Here is a 27,158-nt window from a genome sequence, read left to right as displayed (position 1 = left end):
TGCAGTCCTAAAAAAGAATGCTGGATGCTAGGCCAGTAACCTACACTTACTTTATTTCCATCTACCTCGTGGTAAATCTGGATTTACGCTGTGAGATATTGGTACCAGTAAAGCACAGGTCAGGACTGGTTGCTTTGCTGAACTTTTGCTTTTCCTCTGCTCAACATCCAACAAAAATGGAAATTGGAATTGGGTTTGGTTTTAGAATAATTTTTTTCCACTTTATTTGACAAGAAATGTGAACTAAGTTCTGTCTGGTTCCTGTGTTTGCTGTACAACAGAAGTTATTAGTGATTTCCTATAGCAAATGGGGCCTCTGCAGTATCGTCATTAATTGGTCTCTATATGCACTAATTGCATCTTATATTTTCTTATAATTCCTGCTTTCCTTGATGGTGCTACTCTGCCATAGACCATTCTAGCAGCTGTCCTTACAAATATTTGTTCAAAATGCTCACAGGGTTTCCTAACAGCTCCTCTGTTTTTCCATTGAAATCTCTACGGACTTTCCTCACCGGCTAGTTAATTAGCAGAGGTAATGAAAGCAAATTTAACCATGGTATCTGTTTCCATTTAGCGTGTTGTGTTCTGAGCCCTGTTCACTGCTGGTTGTGGGCTCTGTGAATGCAGCCCATGTCGTGTACCACAGCGGCTGGGGAAGCCAGCCAGCAGCAGTGGGCAGGAAGGGAATATAGAGCATTTCTTCTCCAGCTCATTAGGCCAAGATCAGCTCAAGCTCATTGCTTGCTGATGGATGTGTTCAAAACCAGTGGGGAGTGTCCTTAGCTCTAGTGCGGTTCCCAGTGCATAGCAGATTGTGTTGTAAAGCTGCCTTGGTAAATGGGATGGACAGGGAACAAAAGTTTTCTTTGTCTTATACAAATGGCTTCTCTTGGACAAGGGCGTGGGCACAGAAGGAGGCTGGGGAGGAGCTGGGAAGTTTGTGGTGTGGGCTGCCTGGGCTCTGGCTCACCTGTACACAAACATGAGGTTTCAGGAATGCTGCTTGCAAACTCATTGCTGAGTTATTTTTAATATTTAACATTAATTTTCCAATATCAATTAAAGGAATTAAGATGACAAGGCACCAACCTGCAAAGTTTTCCTGTTTTCCTGTAGTTTGCACATACTGCAAAAAAATACTGTCTTGGAAAAAAATACTGTCTTGGAAATCGGGTATAGTCAAAATTGATGCCAACACTTGTGCTACTTTTTAGTTATAGCTTCTCATCCTCAGTTAATGCTTGCATCCTTTGAAATCGAGTAGAAAAATGCAGAAGTAGGGAAGCGCAAGTGGAGGCTCTGCTCTCCTAACCTCCTCCCTACCCGATGAGAGATGATGTAGTGCGCACATAAGCAGAGACATGAAGAGCTGGTTCTTTTAAAATGTCTTACTACTCTCGTTGGAGCAGTGAATCTCTGCGGAGAAATGCTGGTATCGGTTCCCTTGAGGACATTTTATTTCTGTCATTTGGCAGCTTCTGTTGAGTACTTCAAAATCCTATTTATTTTTAAATAAAGAAAACACCACAAAAAGAAAAAAAAATGAAAGAAAGAAAAGAAAAAAAGGCAGAAGACAAGAAAGCATCTATTCTGCAGTCCCTAGAAAGTGACTCACCTGGTATTTTCTTTCATTGTGGAATCAAAAAGGCTCTACCAGGATGGATTAGAGGAAGAAAATGAGAGAGTGCTACAGGTACTGACGGTGATACCGGCCAGTTTAAAACAAAATGCAAGTGTCCAAAACCAGGCAGAGCAACTTGGGAAGGTTTGTGGTAGGAAATGAGAAGAGTACGAGTCAATCCTAGAGTAGGAGCTGAAGACATGGTACAATCTGATGAGGACAGGCAGCAAATAATACGGCAACACTCATCAAATCATGCTGTTGGCATACTCAGCATTGCACCCTGCACCCCGGGCTAAATTCGCACCCTTCCTGAGATCCAGGCAGCAGCAGGACCAGGCAGACCCTGGATTTCTTCAAGGGGATGCAATAAATATCCCACAGCCAGAAGGAGCAGTATGTCAGGACAGGATGTGAAGAGTGATCAGATTAATATCAGAAGCTGGAATGTTTTAAAGAAAGTCAGTTGTTTAGGGCTAAATTAAAAGCCTTTTATGAATTCTTTAGCCTGGGACTATGCCAAAGTATGAAAATGTGCTGGTTCCCTCCAAAAATATTCTTTAAAAAAAAAAACAAAAACAAAAACAAAAAACAAACATAACACTATTAAGAGGCTATTACTAGGTATAGAGAACAATAAATAATTAAGGCTGTTGATTTTAAAGCTTCAGATTTGACAGTTAGAGACGGAGTGTTTGCAGGCTGAGTGAACAGATATCTTTCAAAGAAAAGACACGCATAGCCATTGTGCAGATTAATTCTAGGCTATTTGCATATTTTGCCTTGAAGAGTAATCTGAACAAAGTCAAATATGATGCTCATTTCAAAATTTTCTGAGGAAAAGGAGGGAGCAGAAAGTGGCTGCTGCTGGTACCTTTCCCAAATACCAGCACCCCCAAAGCACTTTGCAGACCACGTGCCCATGAATCTTGGGGAAGCTAATGAAGCAGCACTATGCAGCAGTAAAATGAGCAGATGTCTACAGTACTGAGGAATTACAAGAAGTTTAGATAAGGTGTCAAGAATAACTTCAGTCACTGTCTTGCAGACTGTAATTTTAGGCAAGCACAGCATAATTACCGGACAAATGTTGCAAAATAAAAATGTCTATTACAATTCACAGAATCACAGAATTTCTAGGTTGGAAGAGACCTCAAGATCATCGAGTCCAACCTCTGACCTAACGCTAGCAGTCCCCACTAAACCATTTCCCTAAGCTCTAATTCTTTAATTTTAAAATGTGACGACTTCAACAATTCTTTTTCTGCTTCACTAGCAATAAAGTTTTACTGACAAAATTTTCAGAAAAGTAAATTTTAGAGTTACACATAGTACTAAGCTGAAATTAAAATTTCCCTGAAAGTGATTGTCATCCTCTTTCCCCAAGACACAGAAACCATATTGTGGGCAGTTCTGCCAAGTTGCTATAAAGCAGCACATCAGAGCCTCAGGGATATCAAACTCCCATGGTTACATGCTTGCAAGTCAGCCCTCAACTGTGTACCAAGAAATAAAATATTTTAGGAAGTGCAATTAATGAAACTGTATAATAAATTTACCTGAAATAATCAATATCAGGTCACAAATAGTCCTTGAGAAAGCAAAGTGGCAAAAGCTATGCCATAAACTATCAAAAATAATTTATTCAGCTGGTGAATGATTAATGTGGCTGGAATTTGGCCAAGACACTGTGGATTTATTTGTTTATTAGAAGACTTGCAAAGGTGATTATAGCATTAACGCTGGATTAGTTTTGTCCTTTTAAGCAACTGCTGCTTTGTCAGCCCACTCTTAGGTATTTAAAATGGCCTAGCAGCAATGCAAAATCTATCCAAGGCAAGTCATACATTGCATCCAGCAGTTTGGAAGGATAAAACTTCTTTCCTTGCCAAAAGTGTCCTTTCTGACCACTAATCCCAAACAATCTGACCATGATCTCATTTTCCCACTTAATATTACTTCAGTACTCAGACAGTCTAGCTGATATTTTGGGAATCATAAGTGAAGTATGTAAGCGTCAAAAATGAGCAGTGTATGCAAACCCAATCCCATAAGGATACATCCTTGGCAAAGCCTGATGTTGTTGCGTCATGAGTGAATTAGAGACAATTCATTGTAGGAGAAAAATCCTTGTAAGTGGATTTTTTTTCTTTGTATTTACTTTGAGGAAGACAAAATACAGAAATTTGACTTTTTGCAGTTTTGTGACTTTTTTTTTTTTCTTTTTTTTTTTTTTCCCCATGAATGGTCATGCATTTCAATTTTGTCAAAAAAGGATATCTACATCAGAGAAGAAAAAGTTAAGTGGATTGTCTGACTTGTCCCAGTTTTTGTAGTGATTCCCAGGAAAATTGGCATCTCTGAAGCCACCATGCCGAGGTACTCCAGCTGCAGGGGTCCAGCACCAGGACTGACAAAGCCCAGTCTTTGCCTAGGCTCTGTCATCCAAACAACCTTTTTTTTTTTTTTTTTTTTTTTTTTTTTTAAATCTACTGAAAAGCGAGGTATATTGTATGTTTATTTTGGATACCTTTATTTCAATAGCTAAATTTAAGTCCCAGGGATACCATCCTAGCAGTAGACACATTCCCAACCAGAAGCAGGGGATGAAAGGGTTGCCCTTCTGCTTTAGAAAAATTTAAACGAGAAAAAAATAATTGGCTATAAAAGCTGCCAATATGATTTGAAGTGATGCAATTTCAAATCTGTTGAGCAATTCCTTTCTGAATGACTGAGTAGGTCAGAATTACAGATGTGGGAATATCTTCTGTCATTAAAGTCCTCTCTATTCTTCAAGACCCTACATATGCACAATTATATATTCAATTTGCAATTGAATTTAATTTACATGCTTAATGATCCAGAAACACAAGAAACACAGTTATAGGCGAATAGAAAGTTTGGCAACATTCATGAAATAAAGAATGGGTAATCAATCAGATGCCTAGGTTATAAGAAGAGGGAAGGAAAATAAAGGCAGGCAATGGGTGTCAATTCAGAAGCGGAGTATGGCCCACTCTGAGAGCAAATAATCAGCCAAAAGGGTAAGAAAAGTAAGGAGTGAAATGCAGTGCCAGGTGCAAGCCTTGCCTGTTGCAGATTTTCAGTGTAGTGATGACACTTAATCCTGTTGTGCCTCAGTTGCTCAATTTGAAACTGAAATAATCAGATTTTTTGTTTATTGTATCCATTTTAAGTCTTATTTCAAGAGAACTATCATTTGGTTGGTGTCTTTGAACCATAATACAGATATGGCTCAAACAACTTTCCACAAGGCCTGGATTTCTGGCTAATTTTGAAACGATGCAAAGCAGTTAGAAGTTCGGCACTATGTCCCATGGAAACAATCATAGCACACCGGGTGAATAATGAGCGAGGCTGGAGGGAGCTGCGCTGTAGCGGAGATGCTGAGGAGGTCCCTCTGCTCAAGCAGTCAGGGAGTGGGACATCAAAGCTACATCTTCTAAAAGAGGTTTGCAGCAAGGACACGTCCACAGAGCAGATCAGCACAGATATGTAGGGTAACCCAAGCTGATTTTGATTTGCCTAAGGAATTTCCTGGAATAAACTTGAGCAACAAAGTATTTTGGCAGGGGATCTGCATTGTTTGCCTGATAGTTATTGATGGTGTGTGAGAATATGATATTGCCAGCCATTGTACGAGGTATTTTTCTTTAATTTCACACTTGACTAGAGGAGATTTTCAGCTTTTGTTTGTTTTGTAGCCTTCAAGATTGGGGAGAGAAGATTTTAAAAGTGAGTTCTAAAGGCTAAAAAAAAAAGTGAAAAGATTTAAATGAAACAAACGTTTATTATTGTGACAGCTACATGATTTTTCAGTGCAATTTCATGCATTCTTATACACTAAAACACACAATGGAGATATTTTCAGGCAGATAACCTTTGCATGAGATGCAGAAAATGTCAGTAGTACAAAAATTCCCATCAGGCTCAGTCTAGCAATCTGTGAACCATTATTGGCCTCATCATCGGGGACCATCAAGTCACCTAAAACACATTGTTCAGGATCAGAAACTGGCAATAGGGTGGTGAGTCCTTTCGGAGTGATCCCTGAAGGACAATACTGAGACACAATAGCAGAGGAAGAGGTACTCACACCTCACTGCAGCTCTTGCAATAAATCTGACCTTCTTCTCACTTAAGGGGTTCCCCAGCAAATTAAACATAACAGCTTCAGGAAAACAAGTCTTGATATAGTCCAAGCTAAGTGAGAAGAATAAAAAAGGATTTCTTACAGCTGTGGAACTGCTATGCAGTGATTTCAGGAATGCTGTGAGTGTTCGATCAGAGACATAAAGTTAGTTTTTACTGCATCATCAGGGTTTCTCGTGTAGGTGAATTGCCTTTGCTTAATAGGGGAGGGAGAAGAGAGGAACAGGAAGCTACATAAAAGATCCTGGCACCAAACATAACTCTGTTGAAGATGGGTTGCAAGATTTATTCCGTTAATTCTGGGTACTACTAGAAAAGAGACTATAAACAATGTAAGAAAAAAAAAAAAAAAAAAGAATTATTTTTCTGCTGCTTTTGACAGCAGTCTCTCTGTGCTTACACTGAGACTCCCTACCCCAGCCTCCAGACACTTGCATCTGTACTGTCTTACTTCATCGGTGGCTTATTCCGGTTACATCTGCGTGATTAGAGACAAGCTTCATTCCCTGCTTTCATTCCCTGCCTTTTATCCACTCTCACATTTTCCCTGAAATGTCTCTGCTACGTGCAGCATTTTTACGAAAGGCTGTTGGGGCTGGGCAGCATGGGGCAGGATGAGAGGGCATGGGAGCATGGGAGAGCTCACCAGACCTTGTGGGATACTGCTGGAGAATGAAGGCTTTGGGTGAGGAATACTCAGGACAGTCATGCTGTCCTTAGGGGCAAAATTTCAAGATTCCATAGCTGAGAAATCAGACTGGAAGAGGAAATGTACTTGGCAAGATGTGACTGAGTCTACGCAGAGACCAGCTTTGTAAAGCAGCCAGTCATCTTACTTAAAAGTGACAACATTTACATCACTTAAAATAAAGTTTTTGGGTTAGGAGGCACGTTGGTGGTCATCTCATCTACAGTAAGAGCAAACAATCTGTGAGCTCCCTTTCTCCAGACCTCAAGTCATTTGCTGCTCTAGGTTGGTTGTAATAAGGCTGTTTAACTTCCCTTTTATTGTGATGTTTTATTCTCCTCTGTTTCTATATCCTCATTCCAGGGGAGCAAGAAGGTAAAGAGAACCAAAGGGAGAGATTTCGACGAGATCACATCTGTTAGCGAGAGAAACATTACTGGAATATTGTCTTGTCATTTGCTAGATGGTGCTAATGAAAACATTATGCAATTTGCTGTGGGATAAGAGAGGCTCGTTGCGGATGCAAACAGATGTTTCAGTGCCAAAGTAAAAATGCTGGGAATAATTTTAGATGTAATTAAAGTACTGCACATTATAACAAGTTTGTACCTTTAAGAGTGTCTCGAAGCATTAACCTTGAATTATATGATTGCTTTATGATAGGTGGAGCATTGTGGAAATTTACTTTAGGAAGGGAGAAGACTTTGCTTGTCTTCACAGGGGCTTCTGTAACTATTTAGTGCAACTGCTCCCTTTTAGCAATGGCCACACCTCATGTTTGAAAATCAAGCTCCATCCCTGCCTTCCCAGCTCAGAGATCAGCTCAGTCCACACCTTACTGCGGTAAAACTGTCGCTGAGGAGAGGTTTCCTCCCGCCTCCATCTGGTGATCAGCTCCTGAAGCCTTGGGACGGATTTGATAGCTCTTCCTTATAATTTCCATCCTGCCTAGCAGCAGTGGCTGTTTTCTGGGATATCTTGTGTAGCACGAGGGATGAGTAACACCATTTAAAGGTTTGTGCTGAGAATGAAGGCATTAAGAAACGAGCCCTTTGCCACAAATCGCTCTTCCCCCAGAGGATGATGGTCGCCACACCGTGCCCAAACCCCGTGGCGTGAGGACGGCTGTTTGCCTGTGTCAGGAGCACACCAGCCTCGTTAGTGTCAGCGAGAGATGCTCACATTAATAATCCCAAATGGTGTTCTCACTGTGCCAAAGCAAAAGGGATGTTCTTTTGTGCTCGGAAAGAGCAGCCGCATGAGTTACTGGCGCGGAGGGTATATCCTTGTCAGCCTTAATGGTAATTTATGCTCCCGGGTCAGGCATTTACAGGAAGTCAGCAGAGTTGGTAGGGGATGAATCAGCAGAAGCAGCATTTGGGGAAGTAACCTCTGGAAGAGGTCTGGAAGCCAGCCTCCCATATGCTGTTATGCCTTCTGATGTACTCAGAAGGATGCTCTGATGCACCCTACTAGTGGGGATGGGGCAAAACTGTCCCTCTGGTTTGCAAGGTCAGGGCTGGAGATTTCTGCTTGGCCTTGATCCATGCAAGCTGGTACTGATGGGAGAGCCAATGGTGTGATAAGCTGTGTGCGGGGGAGCCATGCACATGGTGGCTGCATCTGCAGTGTAGCACATCTGTGGGGCTGTGAGGATAGGCCACGCAGGAGTGAAAATGTAGAAGAATATAATATAGAATTATGTATTGAATCTGGCACTCAGTCCAAAAGGAAAGGCTTTTCCTGTCCTTGAAGGACCTGGGTGGGTACTTCATGAGTGCAATATCTGGGGATGGTTTGGGTCCTGCCTGCACAGTACCCACATGGCACAGGGCGATGCTGAGGCCATGGCATCATGAGCACAGCATCTCTCTCTTTAAGATCCTCGCTCACCTCTCTCCCACTAAATCTGAAGCTCCTTTCTTTCCTGATGCTACCTCTGTGTTACAAACCCTGGGCATTGTCCCAGCAACTGAAAACTTTACTCTTCTTGTATTGAGGTGTGGAGCATCACACCTCAATGGCACAGCCAGGAGTATCCAAGCTCTGGGCCTGTGCAACATGTACAGCTTGGCACTGTGTTGGCAAGGACACTAATTTGGACTAGGATTGTAATTGCAGACTATCCTTTGTTTTCTTTCCAAGGATGTATAGTCTGCGATACTGTCTTTTTTTGCTGTTACTGTTATTAGGTAGTGCTTTTTTCCTTCTTGTCAGCTGAACATTATCACCTCTTAAGTCATTGCCAGGACTTGCCAATATTTATTTTACCCTTAAATCACTGACAAAATCCCAATAGGAAGCTCATTTATCAATTAACTGCACAAATTCCAGTAACTGTACATCAGTGGGCAAGGATTATTTGCAAATTCAGCCTATGGACATAGTTTTCTTTCTTTCTGGCCTTACAGATAGGGTGATCTTGTTAAAATGCTTTACAGACCTGTATGTACCCTACTCTGTTCACTCTACTCTGCCTCATTTTAATGCTAACGGGTGGCATTTGCTCCCCAGCATTAATGGGTTGGATCTTGATCTGTTTCACACTGATATAAACCCAGAATAACTCCCCTACAAATTTCTTTCACAGCACTACTGTTGTATCGTGGTGCAAAAATCAGCCAAAGTTTCTTGTATAATAGAAAAGGGTAGAGATCTAGAAGTACAACAGCATTAAAATTCCCAGTACAGAAAAGTAGTTTTGTAAGATACCTGTAACTACATGTTAGGAGCTGACTTGGTAAACTGCAGAAGAGGAAAAATCCCTACTTTTCTGTAAATGTTTTTCAAAATAAAAATGTTAAACCCTCTTCATAAAACATGGCAGGTGATTCATTTTAGGAAAAAAAAAAACAGTAGGTTAGTTTTAATGTCGATGGTAGCACGGGGAATTTGTGCTGGGGTGTTCCAGGTGCACACAGTTAAATAGCAGGCAGTTGGGGTGCTGAGTGGTGCTAGTTTACTGGCCTTTATTTCAGGTGAGGCTGGGGGTTGAGCCTGAGGTCAGGGCTGAATATTTAGAAGTACAACTTGATGTCTAAAAGGCAAGATTAGACGAGGGACTCAAATGAAGGTTTTGCAGTAAAGAAGTGCAGGGGCTAATTGGGAGTTATGGGTGTAGTTGTCAGAACACTGTGAAAATAGCCAAGGCTATTGTGGCTCTTGTAGGCTTTCTTCAGCTCTACCTTTAAAAGAAACTTAAAGTTACTCATAAAAGAAATAGCCATTTATCTGTCTGCAGGGAGAGTAAGCACAGATTGCTGATTTCTTCTTAGAAAAGCGAGTGTCAAGAATCAAAGCAGCTGCTAAATTTGATCATATGCTTTCTTTTCTGTAGACCAGTGCATACTAACATCTCCTTTGCCCTGCGTTAACCCCACACAATGCAATGTAGAAAACTAGTTGCAGCCTGTCCTTACTGTGCTTTCAGGCATGTCCAATACAGTCCAACAGATCTGCACATTCAAGCCTGCTCAAATGCTTGATTTATTTCAAAAGCGTTCATTGAAAGGCCAGAAACGTTTGAGAAAGAAGAAAAAAAAAAAAAAAAAGTAGCATCATGTCTGTTTTAGTGTGAGTGGGGGGTTGTGAGCACACCTGGCTCTGCTTCCTCACCTGTTCTCAATCACATTTGTAGAGCTCTGAATCTTAAAGCCCTGGGAGGGAGCTTGTCCTCTTCCCCTGAAGGACAGTTGTGTTGCCCTGTCTTCTCTCTGGATTCTGGACTTGGCTGGTGAGGATGTTTTACTGAGACCTGCAGGATGTGTTATGACTCTACTGGCAAAATATATCTCGTGCTGTAAAGCCTGGCTGTGTCCCCGCACACCTGAGAGCTCTGCTGCTGAACTGGGTCATCTGAAGGTAAGAGGTGCCCCTTGGAGAAGTGTTTTGTGTTGGTATAAAATTGTGAATGTATTTAGGCTGAGAATTGCAGGGAGGTTTCTGTGTGGATGCTGAAAAACCTCCAATGCTAGGATATGTAGGGCATGTGGCCGCACAAAGCAGTATGCGGAGTGCATAGCGAAAATAGCCTCTAGCCAGCCCTGCTCAGTAGGTGTGGTAGATGCTAAATGCTTCCAGCCCTGAGCTGCCCTCCAAGTGCAACCTGGTGGCAAGCTGTTTGATCCAGAGCAAGTGCAAGTGAGGCAGCTGGGCTGACCGCTGGGCAAAGGAAATGTGCTGAGGTTCCCTGCGATGGGGGAAAGCTCAACCTCTGCTTGAAGGTGCAGCCTAGGGCTGATTCTTTTCCCTCCTCTTAATGTGCCCCCAGATTAGATATTTTCTCCCTCTGACCATGGGAGATTGTTTACAGTGGGTGAGAGCTGTGAGTTCCTTGGTTAGGTGGCCTGGGCCATTTCTTCTACTGCTGGGAGAAGTCCTTCAGCAGGGCAGGAGAGGGGGCAGTGTGCTGCAGAAGCAGGTGTGGGATCGTGGCCTCCAGCTCGTGTACTGGCATAGCCGACCTGCTGCTTCCCCCTCCTGTGACACACCAGCATTTACCGTGTGTTTCCATGTCTGTGGACAATTGTCCAGAGCCTTTTCCTGCTGGCATAGTGATTTTGGGACAGTTCTGAGGAGCAAGTCTGTGCTTGGAAACTGTGGCTGAAATGTCTTCTCTGGTGCTTTTTCTGCAGGTGAAATCCCAACCTTCACCTGAGATAACTGTGTTAGGAGCTGTTGTGCTGATCCTCGCTTGCATTTTCTAGTAATGCAGCCTGAGATCTTTCAGGCGCTGTGAGAATCTCATTGTAATTGGGAAGGGTGTGGGAAATGAGAGCCTCCTCTTTCCCTCTGCTCCCATTAAGATGAAAAGAGAAATTAGAAATGCTAAGCTGGAGCCAGTGTTTCCCCAGATGGCGTTTTTCCTAATTCTTTGTCAGTCTCATTTACTATTTCCCAGACTGCCTCAGCGATGTGGATTAGATGGAAACCCCCAGCAATGACTTAGAGCAGCTCAGTGTGCGCAGCACTAAGCAAACTTCTCTAATACAGAGATGCTGTTTACATCCCTGGCTCGGAAATGCCCTGGTGGAATACAAGTGATATTGCAGGAGGGTGAAACCAATCCCTGTTTCAGTGTCAAGGGTGCAATCAGTGAAAAATATGATGGTGTAATTGGTTGCAGTGACCTTAAACCACCAAAGCTCCTCTTTTCACGACATGGCACTCCACCATGCTAGCGTGCCTTTTCCTGAAAGGTGCACAGTCTGATGTAGCATCACTAGTAAAGACTTGATTCCTGCAGAAGTCAAAGAAATGTGGGAGGAATAGAGCCTAAAGCAGGGAAAGAACAAATGCCGGTGAATTCCAGCAGGTGTGCTAGAGGTACAGCTGGTGGCAGTACTGAAGAAGGATGGCTTTGTTATTCTGCCTTCTTGAGCAGACAGGAATCAAGTCTGGCACGTAATTTCTGCACCTTGGTATGTGACTCTGGTTTAGATCTGAAACTTTGGAGTATGTTGCAATGAGCTTCTGTTCCTGGGATCCCCAGGGATGTTTTAAGAGCAATGATGTACGTTGAAACAACCTGTTCCTTGCACCTGAGCAGAAGGGTCCCTGCAGCCTTTTCCCTGTTTTGTGCCCATCCTCAAAACCTGTGAGGAACACACAGTGTATTGCTGTGCTACTGAGGCTGCCCAGGGAAGTGGTGGAGTCACCATCCCTGGAAGTCTTCAAAAGACGTTTAGATGTAGAGCTTAGGGATATGGTTTAGTGGAGGGCTGTTAGCGTTAGGTTGGAGGTTGGACTCGATGACCTTGAGGTCTCTTCCAACCTAGAAATTCTGTGATTTTGTGATTCTGTGAGCAATCCCAGCTGGAGCAGGGTTAATAGCTCTTATCTGATCTGTCCTATTTCCTCTTGGCTTTCTGTGCTTGTGCTCTGTCTGAATTGTCACGGTGTCTTGTTGGTACGAGCTGTTTCTCTTCCCAGGGTACCATTCAAACCCCAATGAATTCTGTCCCCCGAACTTTGGATTAGATACTGAAATTTCCTTCCTGTGCCTGCAGTGTTCATGACAAATGAGCAGGATCTTTATTGTAAAACTTTGTCTTAGATGTCCTGACTGGGACTTAGCAACGTATCTGCTCAGTCCTTCCCATCTCTTGTATTCAACCCACTGTCTTCCCTGATGCTTGTTACCTTTTCTACAGCATGGCTGAAGTCTCAAAATGTAGTTTCAGGGCAGAGACCAAGCTTTTATGTTAAGATCTCTTTATCTGCTTGAGCTAGGAATAGGGCTAAGGAGATGGACTTTAATGCACCATGCAAGCATGGCTCAGTGCTTGCATGGTGTGTTAAAGAGAAGAGGCTGATGCATTTCAGGACAAAGCTCTTCCTAGAGTAGTCTCTGCCTTTTGCAACAAAGCTTTTTCTATCTCCTGAAATTCCTGAGACTTAGCCAGGAGGCTGATGGGACAGCAAAAATATGGATGAAAAATCCTCAAAAGAGTGGGTTTCTTCTCTGTATGGACACTCCATGTGTATGAGAGCTTCCTCTTGGACCAAAAAGCAAGACAAGGGGGGGGGGGGGAGCAGAACCAAGACAGTCTTTTTTTTCTTTTGTCTAGCATTCAAGTATGAGAATACACTTAAGATAAGGTGAATTTCCAAGATTTAAGATCCCTGCAGTAAACCTCAAGATGCCTGCAAAGTAACTCATTTCAGTGGTGCAGGTAACTATTGCCTTTAAATGTTTGCTTTTGATGATTTTACTATTATGCCCTGGCAAGCAGTGTTCTAAATCCTTTGCAGGTTAACCCCTGTCATCGGTGACCATCTGAACTAAGACACAAAAAAGCACATCTTTTGAACAGGGAGCTTGGGTGAGGAAAGCGTCTCTTTAAATATTACTGTGATACTTGCTGGTTTCTTGTTCCAAAACTTGGTGTCTCGACCTCTGTGACCCCCAGCTTTCAGGTTTTACCCTTCTCTCACGCAAAGCACAAGGTGAAACCACGAGTGAAGCAGGTTATGTGTGTGGGAGTTTACATCAGCTCACAAAAAACTCAGGCTATGCTGGAGCTTAGTTTGAAAATCAGTAATTTAAAATGAATTTGATTAATTTGTTGGCATGACTCAGTGCTTTGCAACTCATTGTGGTTCAGCAGCAGTATATTGTTCAGGTAATCTGCTAATAACATCTTTAGGCTGTTGATACTGAAAGCAGCCTGTTTGTAATCGCTCCTCCAACCCCCTGTAACACTGCGGTGGGGTATTTGCTGTGCTGTGGGGGAGGGATGCAGATTTTTTGTAATTTAAAACCATGATAGAGGGAGTTCAGGATTTGGTGGAGGATGTCACTGAGGGAATTACTTCAGGTTTTCAAGCAGTCTGATTTGTGGCTAGGTTTTTGCTGTCCTTTACAGACTGATTAAAAAAAAAAGGATTATCACCTGAAGGGAAGGACTGAAGTTGGAACTAATTAACTTTTATCTTAAGTATACTTGCAGGTATTGATAACTATCACATTAAGTGTCTCACTCCTCCACCAAACTGCATGACACAGAGCATCTCTCAGAGAATCTCCTCATCTGCTTGCTGGGCCTCCTCCTGTGAGCAGGAAACCTTTAGGGCTCGTTTCTAATGATAAGAAATGTCAAGTACTCCAGGCTTCCCAGCAACAAACCAGAGCCCAAGGGGCTACCTTCACAACCAGCTGGCTTAATATCTTTGTCTCTCAGACATGTTGTTTCTGTTAGAAAAAGCTGTAACACGTACCTGATGTGCTGTACCGCTCCTCTGACAGCAGTCAGAGCCAAGCGGGGCTGTAAACTTCCCGGTGCTCTCCAGTACTGGTGTCTCATCTCTGCTTCCTCTCCTCTTGGTGCTGGAAGAATGCACTTTTAAATATTGAGGTATTATTATTTGGACTTTTCCTCCTTTCCTCTTTTTTTTTTTTTTTTTTTCTTTAAGAAAAGCATCATCATGCTTCTGTTATTGCTTGCCTCTTTAAATCCCCAGCCAAACATTTTCATAGCAGATACTCTCCTGCCATATAATTTGTGGGCGCTTCCTTGGATTGCTGCTGAAGCGTTTAGGCTTAGCAGCCCTGTTTATTTTGACTTGTTTGGTAATCATGCTTGACATGGGATGGATCACTGGACCACTCCATAATACAGGGAGATTGCGAAGAGGACAGGGCACTGTTTTGTACAGGAGTATGTGAGAAGTGCTCAAGGTTCCAGAGCTCCAATATGAGTGATGATGAACTCTAAGGTGGTAAATTGGCATGTTCTTCTATTTGATAACTTGCTCCTAGCCATGGTAGATGCAAGAAGGGCATACAGACTCTTCCACTACCCTCAGCAGCAATATCAGTGTAACTCATTCTTCCTCACCCTTCTCCCATCCTTAATCTTCTTGTCCTGATTCCCCACTACCTCTTGCTTTTCTGCCACTGCTTATCTTCTGTTGCTCTGTTCCCAGTGTGCTTCAGCAACTATGCAAGATTTTGTTTGTCCTGATAAGGATAAACTTGCCCGCCTCGTGGAGAGTTGTGGAAATATTGCTGCAAGTTGACAGTAAAGGCTGTCTGGGGGATGGGGGCGAGCAGCCTTGTTGATCACACCAGAACAAAGCCGGCTTGAAAGAGGCATTGACTTACCTGCATAGTCTATTGCTGAAAACGGATGGTTGCCCATTTCCTGGTGGGAATATATTATATATCTGCTTTAGGGCTGCATGGGGACTTGAGGTTGGCTGGTCCTATTAATAATGCATGGGATGGCTGGATTTAAGTCATCATTATGCACAGAGTATAGTGCAGTGACATACTGGTGCAGAAAACGATTCCTTTAATAGGCTTGTTCCTTTTGGCTAGATCCTTTAGATAGCTAGTTTGTTTGACAGCTTTATACTTTTTTTTTTTCACCTTAGTTTTTCATTAAAGCCCAAACATTTTTGCTGAGCAACTGCACGGTGTACAAGGAATCTCTTCAGGCCTTTCAAGGAGAGCTGGGGCACTCTCCTGGGGACTGGTTTTCTTGTCATAAAACATGTCCCCATGTATCCTCCTAAAGCGGCAGATCTCAAAGGCAGAGGCCTTTGAGATCCTCCACGTGCAAGTGATAAAGCCCTTCCTGCTGGTTCCCCCTGGTCTCCATGCAGGTAGCCTGGGGAAGAGGTGGAGGCTCAGGGAGATTTTATTTTCTATTTTTTTTAAAGACCCTGAGAGGTGTCAGAGCCATGGCTCTTCCTGTCTGGATTCTCAGGGGCTGTTACTGACACAGGAATACTCCAGCCTTAAACAGGGCGGTTTCTTTATGCTCAGGTTTCATAAGCTGCTTTATTTATTCATAAACTGCTGCCTTCAGAAGATGGCTAGGAATTGGAAGTACATGAACACTGAGTGCAGTACACTGTAATGCATTCAATTACTTTCTTTAGATTAGCCAACCTGAAGTGGTGTATAGAAAGGATCTAGTAGGGACTGATCATAAAGAAATTTTAATCTATTCAAACATTGACACCAGTCTCACTGCTGTGGGGTCTGAAAATGGTTAGGAACTCATTTCTGATTGCATAAAACTCTTCCATTTTTCCTTTCTTTTACCATATACTGCTTGTTCAGGACATAGATTTCTCTTCACTAAGTGCAACAGAAGATCAAGTGCACCAGCACGCATGATATCTGATATGACACAAGCTCTCCAGGTATACCAGCCCTTGATTCTTCCTCTTTTGTATTACCTTCATCATCAGCCAGAGACCTGTCTGGGAAGAGAATCTGGGAATCCCATACCAGTTTGTGACAATCTGGTAATCTTCACTTAATTAACTTACCACTAACACTTAACAGCTTGTAATTTTTTTTTTTCCAGACAACATTTTCACGCTAGGTCCCCCAAAAGCTCCACAGTGTGTTTAATTGAAGATATGATAATTGTGAGTTACTTTGCTGCAGCTGTTTAAAAGTAAAAAGGGAAAAAATCCATTAAGACTATCTGAATTATATCACAGAAAAGAAGTCTGCTTTCTATTATATATGCTACCCTTAGGCTGAGCTAAATTGCTGCTTTCATAGCTCAGCTGATGGCAGTTAGCTGAGCTGCTTGTATTCCACTAATTTTTTTTTTTTTTTTGAATGATTCAGAGATAATGTTAATGTCCTTTCCTGAGCTAAGCAAACCAAGAGAATCTCGCTGCATAGACAAGCCTTTCTTCCTTTTAAACTTCAGATTGGTGGGGTATCGTGAGTGTTCTGGCTTGGATGCCAAGCTGGTGAGAAATGGTCAAGAGCCAGTTACTGGCAGTGGTGTGTGGATCTTGCACTGTCAGCCCCAGGGAGCCAGGTTGTTTCTGCCCTTGAGAGAGATGTGTGGTGCCTCCATCATTAGCGCTGGTGCTGTGCTATGTCCTCTTCCCCCATATCCCTGCCTATTCTGTTGGTAAATCTCTCGCTGATCCATTTTTTTTTTAAATTTTTTCATTTTGAAGGCAGGAAATGTCTGTGTTCGTGAAATGTTTTGCATGGTGAACGCAGCCAGGAATCCTTCAGCAAGATGGCACCTATAAGACCTAAGTGAAGCCATCCGGGAAGGTGGCAAAGGTGAGACACCTGGGGACACTGACTGTCCCCAGCTTCCCCTGGAGTCAGCAGGCTTTAAGAGCACTTATCCCACAGGGAGGTTCTCAGGCTCAGTCTAGTTATAGCATCATTGAGAGATGACCTGCAGAGAGAGACCATGGCTTTGGGTAATGGGTTTCTATTGCGAACTGCTAATTCTTCTGTTTGAACAGCAGGACGTACCCTAAAGCTCTGTTATCCATTAACAAGGGCAAGCATGCTCCAGCCTCAGAGAGCAACATTAGGAAGTGATAAAACTCTGTGTGTGTGTGACTCTTTCAATGGGCAATTTGTTCTAATAGCTCATAGGGCTGATAATAAACAGTCATTTTAAGGGTTTGTCCTGTTGCCTCTAGTTAGACGAAATGAGCTCCCATTCCTTCATTTACAAAGCTGCTACTTACTGAAATGCACCCTGGTACGTACCTACCACACAGACATGGACTGAAAGTATTTTGGTTTATTAGTTATTGGCACAAACTCTGAGTGTGAAATTTAAGTTTCACAGGATCCTGATGTAAATATATGATACAAGTGCTTTGTCCCAAATCTTTAAGATAAGTCTTACACAAGGTTTAACTCTGAATGGACTGGGGGAGTCAGATTGTTTGATGGATAGCTGATCTCCAGGACTGATAATGGCCATATGGAGGTGGTGTTTCAGCCATTTGCCAGTGGCAGTTTCCCACAGAGCATTATCCAACCTCATGGGAACTCAGGTTAATCTCACCTACTTTCCTCTCTGTCTGGAAGACACTGCAGTGGGACTAGGTTTGTAGAGCAACGTGGTGCTGAGAAGCTCATGTCTATGCGATATGGATGTCAGTTTGTCCAGGAGTCACTCTGCTAGCTCTAACCTAGTCCCAGGGACATGCAAGCAGCTGGAGCACACTGGTGCCCACCAGGAGAGCACTTTGCAGTATCCTTTGGAACGAAATGTGTTGAAATGTGTTCTTGTGTTTAGGCTGCTCCATGATACAGAGCAAAGCATTGTAACAAAGGATGGGTGGGAGACTTGCTTCCAAAGCATCCCCCCTGCTCTGAACTAAACCACTAATATGGAGACATCAATTATCTCCTGGAATGTTTCAGGCATACCCAAAATGAGAGAATCCCCTGCTATGTTTTAGCTTGAACAGGAGCAATGTTGCATCTTGCTTTATTTGTTTGCACCCCGCCTAGTTTTTGTACTCAAGGACACACTGCCCTTCCTTACAACCGAATGCCCGGGATGGCTTGGGAGCTGTGAGGGATTGGAGGCGTAACAGTTTGCTGTGTTACTACAATAAGAATGTATTTTCTGTCCAGAACAATCACTATGGGAAGGAGGTGTTTGAGGGAAATATTCAAAACCTTCTCAACGATGATGAGGTGAAGGAGAATGTTAAAGCATAAACAAACCATCCTGTGGGAATTAACGCTCCTTTCTTATTCCCCACCACCACATAAGAATGAAGCACAGGTTCCCCTCTCATCCATTACCAGTTCCCGAAATGACAGCAGTGCCTATGGGATTAAAAGCACACTGAATCAGAGATGTCTGAAACATTTTATTCCAATCCCTAAGGAATACCTCTTATGCACGGAGCTTGCTTTTGATCAGGAATGTGCAACAACTCAGCCTTGGGGACTGTTTGCAAAGGCATTAGTGACATTTTTCTATCTACTCACATTTGAATTTCACACCCATAGAATACAAACACCCTGTCTTGTGTTTTTTAAGTAGTCTCTAAAAGAAAACTACTCTGTACTGCTACTCCAGGATTGATATTAGGCTGGTGATGCTGGTATTGCGCTGAACCTTGCTCTTCAGGGCTGGTGGTTTTCTTGTGTTGATTTACACCTACAAAAGATCTGGAGTGACCAAGCCAGGGCTCCCTCCGCTGCTGCCACAACCCAGTGACATCGCTGTCACCTCCAGCAGCTTAACAGTACAGCTACATCAGCTGCTGTTCCTGGGTATGAGGAAATGGGCTGATATAAAGAGCAGCCCTGAGAAAGATTTACAATGATATCCGTCCAAGACAATGCTGCTGAGCCATCAGTACTCAAGAGAAAAATGCCTACAGGGTTTTTTCACTTTTTTTTTTTTTTTAGTGTAGTTTTAAATAAGTGGCTTTTCTCACTTTTTTTTTTCCTTTTTTTTTCTGGTTCTAAAATGGAAGTGTCTTTCCAACCTAATGTGGTGTGGGGAGAGGAAAGCATTTTCAAGATGAAATGGAAATGCTTGCAAAACATGCCAAGATTTTCACAAGGGACATCGCAATAGAGTGCTAATAACAGGCAAAAATTCCCTAAACTCATGACTTGTGATACCCTGTCCTCTTACTCAGTCACTTGTGAAGTCTCATTCAATGCTCTTTGTCATCAGGGATTGCCTAGGCCTTGATTTGCACAGACACTTGTCCTGCAAAGCACCTCTCCGCAGCAGCTGCTGAAAGCTGGGTGCTGACATACTTCAAAGTTAATTCTTTCCCCCAGCTTACTTTGAGAATCACTTGGAAACTTTGCTGATGAGCATGAGGAATGGTATAGCCCAGGCCACCAGAGAAAGTTCATGTCTACAGGCTCCTGTAGTAAAAGCAGAGCATATACGAGCATCATCTTCTTTCTGGAGATGATATTGTGACCTTTGATTCTTAAAGTAGCTTTCCAGAAAGGAAGCTGTGCTCTGACTTCAGCCACATTCTTCTCTCTGTCCTGACATAGCCAAAAAAGCAAAGCATGCTCTGATGTTGGCAGCCCAACAAAAGTGATATTTTCTAAGGATGAACTGTTCATGAACCATTTTTTAATATATTGAGCACAAATAACCTCTGGATCAAGGTTAGTGCATGGCCTTTTTTGGTCTATCTGTCTTGGAGGAATGTATTAAAAAAAGCAGTGTCAGGCATGATTTATCTCGCATTTCTTTGCTGTCCCTCTCACTCCCAGTGAAGGAATAAAGACTTCTGTTTTGGAGCAGATGAGGCTTTATCAGAAAGGACAGCTTCCCCAGAGCCAGGGCATCTCTCCAACCTTGCCGGTCCCAGGGGAGGTAGATGCCTGCCAGTGTGGCTGTACTTCTTGTGCCCCATGGGAATTGCAACTGGCTGCAAACCTGCTCAGAGCTCCTGCAGCTGAACTCTTTCTCCTGGAGAACCACTTTCTTCTGAATCTGTAGCAAAGTCTTGGTACTCAGAGCCCACCCTTCATCAGCTTAGTAGCTGGTGATGCCTCCGCTAAGCCCTCAGCAAACTCACCTTTCCATCATCCTTGGGGGTTAATCACTGTTTTGCTGCAGTTGTCTCTTTTTCATTGACTCAACTGTTGTATTTTATTGAAACTCTCCTATGTTTATATGGTCTTCTAGAAAAGCCATTAAAACTGTGACATGTGTAGTCCCAAATCTGAGATTCTCTGAGAGCCACTCTACAAAGGATAAAAATCAGCTCGGGTTTTATCCACTTCAAACAGTGGCTCTGGTGCGTTCCCATTAGTTGTTTGATTTTTAACTTCCCTTGTTTTGTGACAGAACAAATTAATACAGCATCTCAGCTCCCTCTGACAGCGACGCACTTGACTATGATGTACTTGTGTTCCTGAATATTCAGGGCTCCTCAGTGCTGTCAGTGCCAGTTTGCAGTGTGTACCTGAATAAGCTGCAGCTTTGTGATCAGGTCCCAGGGGTTTTAAATCCCATGGCTGATGGGGAGCTGTGGGGCAGAGTCACTCGTGCAGGCAGCAGATGTGTTGGTTTCCTCTGTGCACTTGGGAGAAGTCGGGCTGTTCAGGCACGAGGCATAAAAAGCTGCTGCTCTGTGAATTGAGTGCATGTGTTGTGCTTTTTGATTGTTGAGTCATTTGTGAGTTTTGGAGAGCAGCTATGGAAATTGGCCTTTGCTGTCTCTGGGGTATCAAGCTAAGGAAATGATTTATTCCGTATAGGAGTGCTCTCAGCCTGGACTGTACGGCAGGGCAATAGCTTCATGAAAGAATCTTTATCTGCACTTATAGTGCACATGGAGACGTCCTTGTGCCTGTTTGTATGCCACCTGCTCAAACCAACATTGAGGCAGAGAGAGGGTGCAAGGACTTCTTAAAAATCATAATAAAAATACACCACCACCCTTTTTTTGTTTGGTAAGGTAGGGATGAGGATGTTGTCAAACTGAGTGAAGCGGGGGGGAACAACCCTCCTGCAAACTAGCAAAGGGTCCCAAAGTGGCTGATGCCTGGGGTGTTTGTTTGAATTGCTACGGTGTAAAATAACCAAGGGGAGCTGGAAGTCCACATGTGAGAAATATGATGTGACCAGCCCTGCAGGAAGAGTGATCATGCACCTTAAGCATGGCCAGGCCTGTTGTGCCAGTGTCCCACTGTTGTCCCACACACATTTTTGCAGGAGGATGGTATTTCCATAACTACATCTCAGTTGTAACATCCTGTCCATCCTTGTACCTCTGCAATGGAGTCTTGTCAAGGTGTGGCTATTGGCTATAGACCTCAGGAAGAGCTGATTATTTTTTTTTTTTGTGGGCAACTGGTATATTCCAAGCAAAAGAATTTTGTAAAAATATATTAACTAACATAAACTAATTATATGAATGATGAAAATCCTTGTAAAAATGGAAGCAACAACTCTTTCAAAAATCAAGAGCCAACCACAGACTCAAGCAGTCTTCAGTATTCTGGATGTGTTGTACCAGGGATAACATTTGCCCTGGAATACGGGGTAAAAATTTCCTGCTTTTCAGCAAACTGCCTGCCAAGACCAGTCTCAAACAAGAGGCTTCATACAGAATGGAGATTTCTATCAGTTGCAGGAATCTGTGTCTAAGCAATGCATCCAAGGCTCTCGATTTTTCCCTTTCTCCTTACCATTGGAAGTTATCTTTTCTTTAACTTTGTGCTGGAAAAACAATTTTTTAAGGCACTTTTTTTAACAGTGTACATTTTAAATGTCACGTGGAAAAAAAAAATCAGGCAATGTCCAGACCTGAATAAAATATTTTTTTTTTCCTTTTAGTTGGATCATTTATGAAAAGCATCAAGATGTGCTAATATGGCCTTATAGCTGATTTCATCAAACTTATGACTTTAAAATGCCCTTCAAGTTTCAGGGGTAAGAATACAGCCATTGCTTGTCAAAACAAAGTGTTCTGAACTGATTTGTTTCCCCAAAATCTAAGAGTTTTGTTTGTTGTTCCCCACCCTGAGTGACTGATACTTTTTTTTAAAGTGAGGGGAAACTCCGAGGATAAAGCTTGAGCCCTCAGGTAGGAACATCTGTACTAACATTATATGAGAGCTGTGATTTGAGAGGAACAGTTTTAATTCTGTTTAGAGTAAAGGGGTGATGCATTTCCAATATATTCCATGTGGCAAGCCTATTGCTGAAGTTTTAATTCTGCTTGTTCTCGTGTTGGTCCCTGTGGAGTTAAGGGACGGTGACTGCAATGCCTGATGCCATACAGAACAGGGCTGAAGCTGCCAGAACAGCGTATTGCTGGGTGTGCAGATGTGCTGTCATCTGGATGCCTCAAAGTCTTAGTCCTTCACAAATGACCCCTCTGAGAAGGAGTTAACAGGGAGCTGAATTAGTGCCCAAAGTCCCAGCAAGGAGCACGCAGGTGAGGGTGAAAATCAGGGTCTAGATTTCCCTAGCCAAACTCCTGGCGCTGTGCTGGTCTGCCTGGAGGCATCTGCAATTCACTGCAAATGTTAATTCCCGATTTTTCTTTCCTATATTCCTCCTGTCAAATCTGGGATGTTTAAGCTTTTCTTTCACTCGTTTGCAGATGTAAATTGCAGGAATCCTCATGAATTGCATCTCCTTTTGGCAGCCAGAGACACGTAGCACAGAAGCAGTGCCGTTCTTAGAAAGGTGCCGTGGGAAATCCTCCTGCTGAGTCACTCGCCACTTGGGTGTAAGCTGCTATGCCAGTCCCAGCAAAGCATCCGAGCCAGGGCTTGCCCTGCCTCTCATGGCTTCATAGATTGGAAAGCCTAATCCATTACGTTAGCTAGGTCTGGGGGAAATTTTGGCTTCACCTGGTACCTGCTGCCTTCTCATCCCTTGGTCTCTGCCCTTCCCTTCGTCTGCCTGGTTTCCTCTAGATGGCATTGCAGGAGAAAGGGAACTCGGATGGAGAAGCAGATTTCACTGCTGGAGAAAGCAAAGTTGCAGGAGCTGCTTTGCATTTTGATGGTGCTCGATTATTTTATCCAGTAGACAAGCACATACAATATTAATACCTCCCGTGTCAATCTCGAACAGGATGCAGATAAGCATTTGCTCTGAGCAGTCTTATTGATTGGTTCCTCAGCTAAACAGTTTTTTTCCAGCTTTCTTTTTGGGTAATTTGCCAATGATTTCCCAGGATATTCATGTTTGTGCAGGGGAAATAAAAAGGAAAGTACGATCATAAGTACATCTTTGATATAAAAGGACAGTGGAAACTTTAAAAGAAATAAAAACCAATAAGTGAAAAAACACCTTGCCCTTCTCACTTATCTTCCATTTTTTACAAGTAACTCACTCTGAGATTGCAGAAACAATTTATTCTGCTCTATTTTTTCTAGTTTTTTTTTCCCTCCTGCATTTGACAGTGCTATCTGCATAATCAATTTCACTCTTCCACTGTAGTAATTCCTCTTTTTATGGGATGTTCAGGCAAGCTGCAATGAAGGAGAGATTTAAAAAAAAAAAAAAAAAAAAAGGCATTCTATGGCCATCCACACTGGCTGCAGGACTGTGATGCAGGTTGTTACCTGGGGAATTCAGGTGATGTCCTTCAATCTTGTCCTTCAAAAACAAAAGTGCCCTCCAGATTTTTTTACTCTAAAAGATTTTGGGAACTGAGTATGAGCAGCAATTTTAGTTCTCGTAATCTTTCCATTACTCAGACTGTGCTAAGTCCTTTCTCCCTCTGAGTTCATCTTTTCTAAACTGTGCTTGAACTGCTTGCAACCTTGTGAGATGCATATCTCACGGGTGCCTTGTGCATGGTTTTGAGCACAGCCACACTTCCAGGGGCTGGGTGTCCCCTCGACTACGCTGGAATCACAGTAACCTTCTTTGTGGCTTTATTATGGTGATTCTGTCACCATAGGATTCACATCTCTTCCTCCTCCAATGCTTCCAAGCATGGGCATGTAGCTTAAAACAGGAATTCATTTTTTACTTCAAAGTTAAACTATTTTTGTAGTGATCTGAAATGTTAGGTACCTGTTCTGTTAATTGAGTAGTCAGTCATCCACACCTGCATGATATTACAGCCCTCTGCTGTCTACAAAGCTGGCATTGCTTGCAAATGTCATCAATGTACAACTGTTCTCAGTGCTAGGGAGTACTTGTGATGTCAGGATGGGAAGTAATTGTTGGAAATGCCACCTAAAGCCTTGGTAAAGGTTACCGTGCCCGTGTCTCATTTGCCTCTCCTGACAGGGAAGGATGTTGGGCTGGCCAAATTCACACTGTCTTTAGGTAATGTATGTGTTAGGACTCCGGTTACTCACAATATACTTTGCTTCGAAACATCTTCTAAAGACCTGCAGGCTATTAAAGTCAGACTAATAGATGTCTTTCCAAATAGACTAGGTTGTTTCCTTTTTGTTTCTTAAATACAGCCACTGTTCTACAGCTAAAAGGCTATGTCTGAAAACTTGAGCTATTGAAAAGTTTTTTCTTATAAAATCTGCGTATTCTGCTACTTCCTTCAGGAGGGATGGATGCTCTAAGAAAGAAACTGAATATTCTAAGTTACAAAGACATTTCAGCTCTGTTAATGTCTTTGTACCTGCTCTGCTACTCACTATCTTTCCCATGTACTTTGCTTGGTCAGGCTGTGTTTATAATATGCTATTCTCCATGGTATCCAACCAAAAATATTGATTTAAAACATTAAGTATTTAAAAAAAAAAAAAGCAGTTTTTGTATTCATACCTTCTGGGAAGACATCAAAATAGAGCCCATCCAAGATAAAATGTATTTCTGAGGCTGTTTTTCTAATTTCTTCAGGTCCTAACCTGTGTATTCAGAGAATGTTTCAGCTGGCTTATTCTGACCAGGGTGAAATGCAGTTTAAAGTCTTCTGGATAAAAAAAAAAAAATCTTCTAGAATCTAGATTCTCCTTCAATACTTTGATGTGCCCACAGCTGTGCAAAGATATGTGGAGAAGCTACTGCCTGACCCTCTGTCAGCCAACACACTGAGGGTGACTCTGGTGTCTGCTGGGTTGAGCTGTGCCTGGGGGCTGGCGGTGATGTGAAATCCATGCCTTGGTGCATGAGGGTTAGTGATGTGCTAGGGAGAGGCCCCATGCCTTGGGGCTTTGCAAGAGGAGACCCTGGGGAGACTGAAGTCTTTGAAACAGTATTGATTCCTGCTTTAAAAGTTCTGGCTAAAGTCAGGGTTGTAAGATTTTAAGGATACTACAAATGATTCATGTATGTTCCACTGCAGGGAATCTCTTTTTATTGGTTTGATATTCCTCATTTAATGCACACTTCTAGCATTAGCTCAGCTGTGGTGGTTATTGGCTTTTCTCATCCTTATTCATTTCTTTCTTCCTTTCCTCTTTCTTGGTGATTTCACTTAAGGCTGGCAAAGCTGTGAACTTAAACCGAGACACTAGCTAAGGCATGGGCTGGGGGTGGGAGTTTAAATCTTATGACATACTCAGCGTACAGTCTTAGGGAGAGACAGAGGTAACAGGTTATCTTGTAACTCAGCGTAGGGTAAGAGGATTAGCCTGGGTCTCATCACAATTATAAAATGATCCATAGTTTCATTGTGGGTGTTAAATCCTGTGGCAGGTGTATGGTGTGCTCCTGTAGGAGAGAGGCACAACAAATGAGCCTCCCTTTGTGATGAGAACTGGAGTCCTTTGAAAGTGTGAGTTAGCTACCCAAATGGAATTAAGCACAGAAACTTAGAGAAAATTCCTTATATTTCTTTGGGTTCATTTTGGTTTTGGCCCTGTCTTAACCAAAAAAAGTTTACTTTAACTGTTTATTGATGCTTATTATTAAACCTCAGTTTTTGAGAAACAATATATTTTGAGTAATGCTTGCAATAAATATTCCGCTTACATTCTTTGAGAACTTAATTTAAAAAACATTCAGTTGAACAATCAAAGTGTTGGCACTGGACCTTCTTTGGACAAAGCGCTTGTTTCCTCTCTGATGGATTACATTATCTTCCCAGAGCTGCTGTTGCTGCTCCACAAGGAATGCCACTTGTGCATGATACTCCTAGTCCTCTTTATTGTTTGGATGATATTGTTGAAAGGAAAACTAGGAAAACAATGACAAAGAAGTTGTTTGCATAAAAATGTTCCTTGATACAAATGTGAAAAAGAGCTCACATCCATCCCAACTTGATTAGCTTCTTTTTCAGCCGTGCCCATTCATTTTCCCCCTGGGTGAAGTGTTCTTGGTGAGGTTAACTGAGTGATGTAGCACTCTGTGCTCTGAACTAGCAGATGTTCAGGTTCTTCTGTTGTCTGCAGGCCTTATATCTAGCCATTTAGTTATGGAGAAATACCAAGTAGAAAAAGAAATTTAGGGCACATGTTGGAGCTAAGCTTTGTATTAACCTTATCCTCCTGCTTCGAACCATCCCCTCTCATCTTGACCTGGCAGCTGCTGCTGCTTCACCTTCTGTGTAGGTATTGACTCACTTTCCCAGCCTCAAACCAGATTTCTGCTCCTTCTGATTTGCTTTTTCCCTGCAGTATTTTGTAGAGGTTACTGAGGTGGTGGGGCTCCTGATGCTTCCTGTCCCCTGTGTGCTCTGTACTTGATTTTTTTTTATTTTTTTTGCTCCAGATATGAAATTCAGGCCTGGGGACCTTACAGTTCAGTTATCAGTGGAAGTTTTCCCAATTTATGCTAATTAAGCAAGGTACTACCTTACTTTATGTTGATCAACTGTTTACTTCCCAGGTTGTGCTGAGGAAGTAACACTGGTTTGTGCAGAGCAGTGAAGAGTCTCTATGGAAACAAACCGGGAAATCTGGGGCAATTTCAGCTTCTGTGCCTTGCACAGGAAACACTTGCTACTGATATGAAAGTAAATCCAAGTTTCAGACACACCTAATCCTTGGCCAGGCTTTGCATG

The sequence above is a fragment of the Netta rufina genome, assembly GCF_964035555.1.
Source record: "Netta rufina genome assembly, chromosome: 9".
NCBI classification, from domain to species: domain Eukaryota; kingdom Metazoa; phylum Chordata; class Aves; order Anseriformes; family Anatidae; genus Netta; species Netta rufina.
This window is presented reverse-complemented; position numbering follows the sequence as displayed.